Raw genomic sequence first — 6,095 nt, 5'->3', positions numbered from 1 at the left:
GGGCCTTGAGTATGTAGATGTAAATAGCACATTGTAAGTTCAGAGAGAAATAGGACACTGAGGAGAAATTAAGTGGTCAATTCTGTTCCTGACTAGTGACTGACTCTCTGCTAACCTAACAAATATGTAGGATTTCTTGGTGATTTTTGCCTTTCTCTCAGAAAATGGGAGGATGAAAATCCAACAGCCCTTACAATTTTGCAGAAGTTTTAGCTGCATTGTGAAGCATTCTTTATTTTTATTGACTGTTGCTCATATCTTAGGTTGTGACTATTGAGAAGTTTTATGACAATAATCTTGTGACTTACTTCTCTCCCTGAACCCTGATTCCATAGTAGGATGGTGCTGAAAGCTGTCAAAAGCCTCACTTCTCTCATTCTCCATGTGTCTCCACTGGCTATGTGACCAGGGCTTCAGCTTATGTACCACCTATTTCGTTGTGACTGTGGCCCCATGTCTTCTCATGAGCAAGCCTGAGTTGGTATCAGACCTCCCTGTATCAGACCTCACTGACTTTCCACCACTGTCAGGGTCATTAGACCTTGCAGGTAGCTCACTGACTGCTTTAGGAGCAGTTTTTCTTCATTGACTCTGAAAGGTGCTTAGACAAAGAAATATTTGAGTCCTGACATTTGGGGGATAGCTACAGAGATCTGTGGATCTTGCACAAGGATGTATTTGCATTTCACAGTTAATTTTCTGAGCTTTGAGAAATGAGACTTCTGATGATAGTTCCTGGTTTATTTTATTGTTACTTCACCAGTGCCAAGGCTTCAGAATAGAAGCAACTTAAATTCAACAAAACAGTAATAAAATACATTGTAAGCAAAGGTAATGGGTAATACATCCAGTGAATAACAGGCAGAATCTTACTGCTCCTCCCATCCAGTCAAAAACAAGCAGGTTTGTGACATGAACCACAGTCAGGGGAAAGGAAGAAACAGTTGAGAACTCACAGACTGGAAAGGATGGGCTGTTTGACAGCCATGTGATGTGACATTCAAGCAGGAGAATGAGGAATTGCACTATGTGGACCCTTTCCATTTACCATCTCTTTAAAGCCATGTTCACAGTGTTGACCTGTCAGTGCTGGAGAGCTGGGTCACTTCCTATGGTTCTGAGGTGAGCCCACAGGCGTCTTGGGCATGTGACCTGGTGCCCAAGGCTCTTTCCCAGGGCCTCATCTACCACTTTCTTTGTGAATTTGAACTATAAGTCCATATAGTTGTGCCCACTTTTCTGTTGACCCTCAAGTATTGAGAAATAAAGGATAAATATTCCTGGAAGTCTGATATCCTGTGATGTTCAAGGGCCATGAGGCACCAAAGATTGTGTTCTAGCCCATGAGTATCACCTCCCTGATAGACTCCACAATTTGTAGTGGTTTGAGTGTGGAGAGGCCATATCCAGTAGTGGGTCTTGGATATGGATAGCAAGGGCTGTCCCTGTCTCTGTGCTCACCAGTGAACACTGACAGTGTTTGGGGGATCATATGCTGAGCTGGGAATAAGACTTTGGTTATGCAAGACAAGTATCACATCTCCACTGTCTCTAGTTTTGTTGTTATGGAAAAGACTTCTGAATCTCTTCATTCTCAATGCCATATCATGGTGAAAATAGTTCCTTCTAAGACTGGATTCCATTTGGGCTCTTCTATGAGCATTTTATGCTCAAGTGATGGATTGAATTCCCATTGCTCTGGTGAAAAGCAATTCACATCCCAGTTTAATAAAAAGGAGTTTGGATTGAGTTACAGGCAAGTCATGTGACTTGTCAGTGGTCTCACCTGTTACATGGCCTCTAGGCTCCAATTAAACCTCTTTTTTTGTTTGTTTGTTTTGGCCACACCCGGTGACACTCAAGGGTTGGTTTCTCCTGGCTATGTACTCAGAAATTGCTCCCTATGGGACCCCGAGGATCAAACAGAGGTCCATCCTGGATCAGCTGCATGCAAGGCAAACATGCTACCGCTGCGGTATATCTCTTGCCCCCAACAAAGCCTCTTGAAATCCATGTCTCCTGCTTAGTAGAGAACCCTGCAGTAGAAAAGGTGATCCAGAGGCCGGAGAGATAGCATGGAGGTAAGGCATTTTCCTTTCATGAAGCAGGTCATTGGTTTGAATCCCGGCATCTCATATGGTTCCCTGAGCCTGCCAAGAGTGGTTTCTGAGCAAAGACCCAGGAGTAACCCCTGAGCACTACCAGGTGTGACCCAAAAACCAAAAACCAAAAAAAAAAAAATACCCTAAAGGGATCAATGAGAATGTAACTTGTTTGGATCTTAGAATTGTTTTTTTTAATTTTTTTTTATTTAAGCACCATGATTACAAACATGATTATAGTTGGGCTACAGTCACAAACAGAATATTCCCCTTCACCAGAATAACATTCCCACCTCTTAAAGCCCCCCTTCCATCCCCCCTCCCATTCCCTGCCTGTATTTGAGACAGGAATTCTACTATAGTTATTTGTTTTTAAGTTCAGTAAACTGTGTTTTTTCTTATATAAATGTTTAAAAAATACAATAGTAAAGGTATGACAATGGCAATCTCTGTTGTTTACATAGGCCCAGAAAAATATGGGGAAAATGGAAAAAAAATCCTTGGCCTGATTACAAGAAGTCCTCACCCCTTTATTGGCATAAGACTGACTCTGAGCTCCAGGCATGCCAATCTGTCTACCCCGAGTCATTCTCCATGTTCCTGGTGAAACTTTTTCACACTTTAGCTGTTGTTGGTATCAGGTTCCTATATTTGAAGTTTGTGGATTCTATACATTTCTTTCATTGAAGTCAGGCTGATGTGGAGCATCCTCTGGTTTCAGCACACCATTAGATGTGAAGCGATCTGCCCTGCAAGCAGGTTGTTGCTGAGTCGTTTGAGTGTTGAGAGCACTCTTTGGAATAAGTCAAAGTCAGAGCAGTGGTAGGTTTTCCCTGGTAGAGGTTTTCATCCTGTTATAGACAATTGTGGTTGTTTCCATAGATGGTGTCCATTGTTCAGGGGTGTATGGGTACTGTCCATTCTTTTGAGGCCTAAGCCAAATCATTATTCTAATGTTCAGGGTATAAGGCCTAACTGCATTACCAAATTTGTGTTTCCATCTCTATGAGATAAGAACTTGTTTGCATATGTATTATTTACCCATTTTAATGTGCCTATGCAAAAGAGAAACAGTGCCACAAGATATTGTTGGTGCATCAGGTCCAACATTCCCCATAACTTGGTTCAAACATGGATTCTACACAGAGGTACTCTTCTAACAGCATTGCTTATAAAACAGATCTCAATGGGGAAAAAGCAAACGAACAATCAAATAAAAAAAACAGTGGGAAAAATTGTCACTATAGAAGAGGATATTCAGAAAAGAGTTACAGATGTTAAGGGAATACATCTGGGATATACAAAGGAGATATCTGTGCCCCTTTTTTGTTTTAGAGATAGTCGAGGGGGAGAGTGTTGTTTCCTGGACACCATTTTGGTCTGTGATTTGACCATCTAGAGCAGGGGTCTCAATCTCAATTTACCTGGGGACGGCAGGAGGCAAAGTTGGGGTGAGGTATGGCCGCATAAGGGATTTCGCTTACTGAATATTCACAATAAAAATCGCATTAGTAAGAAAAAAATCGCAAAAAATCGCATTAAACATTTGCATACCCTGAACGGAACTGCTCGGGGTATGTGAATGTTTTTTTTTAATAAATATTTTCTTTAAACACCTTGATTACATACATGATTGTGTTTGGGTTTCAGTCATGTAAAGAACACCACTCATCACCAGTGCAACGTTCCCATCACCAATGTCCCAAATCTCCCTCCTCCCCACCCAACTCCCGCCTGTACTGTAGACAGGCTTTCCATTTCCCTCATACATTCTCATTCTTAGGACAGTTCAAAATGGGGGTATGGGAATGTTTAATGCGATTTTTTTTCTTACTAATGCGATTTTTATTGCTATTATTCGGTAAGCCAATAATCGCGAATACTATGATATTTGAAGGCCGGCTTCGGGCCACAAAATGTTGTACGGAGGGCTGCAAACGGCCGCGGGCCACGAGTTTAAGACCCCTGATCTAGAGTCTGTAAGCAACTCACAGCACCTCATATCAGGAAATGTCTTTGGGGGCGTCTTGGAAACTGGTCATGGTAGCAAGCACAGGTATCCAGTGAAGGGAGTTGGAAGTTAGGAGTCCATTGATAATAGATTGATAGGAACAGAGTTTTGGTTTCTTCTGAGGCGGAGAGTCTATTTTTTCATTTTGGAAGCTGGCTGGCAGTTAGCTTGAGAGAGGGTATTAATTTGCTTCAGAAAGAGCGAAGAGTTGAGGGTAAGAATGGTTTCATTTGGGGTGGTAGACAGTGAGGGTGAAAGTAAAGGACTAGAAATAAGCCTGTAGGGTGGAGTGACAATGGAGGGAGAAAATAATACAACATAGACATTCTGTATATTTTAAACATAGATGAACCCCTATGATATCCTATTAAACTATCTGTACTGTATAATGAAAGTGGATTAACTGACATGATATCCTACAAATTTATATAAATATTTTGCTCGGGGGCAGAAAATGGGAATAAAGAAGGCTGTGGGGGCGTCCGGGGCTGTCTCTTCCCTTAATCTTGGCCCAAAAGCCTACCGCATAGAGCCATGTCGTCCCCGTGTTGTCTGCTGAAGCCTCTGGTTCCCTGAGAGGCATTGGCTACCTAATTGCTGGAAGACCTCTCCCCACCCTCTATAGGGACAGGGAGGGCTGGGGTCTCCTTTAACCTGCTCCTCACCGGAACCCACTTGCTGGGACCCAGAGCAGGTGGCCTAAGGTAGCCCTGGGGACCGGGAGGAAGGAGAGAGAAGGCTGTGGGGGACATCTGGGGCTGCCTCTTCCCCTAATCTTGGCCCAAAAGCCTACCGCATGAAGCCATGTCGTCCTGGTGTTGTCTGCTGAAGCCTCCGGCTCCCCGGGATTTAGAATTGTTAAAAAGAAAAAAAAAGTCAGGGGTTAGTGTACCCCATATAGATTGCCATCAGTTTAATTAAAAGTATGCCTGATACATTTGTTTTTCAGTCCCCCACTACCACAAATTATGCAGTCAAGTTTTGCACATTTGGGGAAATTGCAGAGATCAGCACACCGGGAGTGCAATGGACAAGCCTCGCCCTGGGGAAACCATCTTCGTGATCATGGTATCTCCCCTGCCAGGTAAGTATGCCTGAAACACTATTAATATGCAAAGTATTTGTTTCTTTCTTATTAGCAGCCTCCTAGCCCCACTGAGTTTCTGAATGCATCTCACTGTGCTTGCAGATTACAGCTCATGTCTATTTATGAAACCATCTCTATGTGAGAGAAAGGATTTGTTCTCCCCAACATCTAGTCCAGAGTAGGCTAAATGGATAGCTAACAGCCACGTCTAAAAACACAACCCAGATACAAATTCCACATGTCTGAGCTGCTTTACTTCTGCCAGTGAAAGCTTGGTATTGATGCAGATGCCTCATTAAGTATTTAAAGCATGGAAATAAAACCAATTTTCAAGGAAACTTTCCACTTTTTGAATGATTTAACAGAGTTGATAAATGAGCCAGTTACAACACAAGTTTGTTCGGTGTTTATGACTAAATGATACAAGCTTCTGCCTCTCAATGTTGTCAGGCATTCTCAGTGCTGGTCTCTTCTCTAGGAAGGTCTGACAGTGTTTGTGGAGGAGGAATGAAACTCTTTCCCCTCCCCAACCCTCAAGAGAGCTTGCTTCATACTCCACCAGACACATAAAATATGTTTTGTAGATCAGAGAGTAAATGAAATAGTTTGATTTAATCCTAGGGAATTTTCAAGAGCTTACATATTTCTCAAATTTTTGTAATTTATTCTTAAAGTGATTTTTATTAAATTTATATAGAGGGAATACACTATAATTTGTAGGTACTCACCCAAAAATTAGACTAATCCAAAAATTAGACTAATGTGTCTCTAACATGTAATAGAAATATAAAAATTTGATAAGTGTTAAAATCCATCATCATTCACATAGAGAATATATTTTCTTGTTCTGTAGTGCTAGTCAGAGAAATACCATTTCAATTTTACAAGAGAATGG

The 6,095-nt window shown here is 41.8% G+C and overlaps 1 pseudogene; it reads right to left on the bottom strand.

Moving 5' to 3' along the window:
• Positions 1 to 5,031: 5,031 nt before the first annotated feature.
• Positions 5,032 to 5,205, bottom strand: LOC126014867 (uncharacterized; annotated as a pseudogene).
• Between the last annotated feature and the right edge of the window lie 890 nt (positions 5,206 to 6,095).

Source organism: Suncus etruscus, chromosome 7 (assembly GCF_024139225.1).
Source record: "Suncus etruscus isolate mSunEtr1 chromosome 7, mSunEtr1.pri.cur, whole genome shotgun sequence".
In the NCBI taxonomy this organism is placed as follows: Eukaryota; Metazoa; Chordata; class Mammalia; order Eulipotyphla; family Soricidae; genus Suncus; species Suncus etruscus.
Note: the sequence above shows the minus strand (reverse complement) of the source record. Positions and strands in the feature narration are given on the sequence as shown.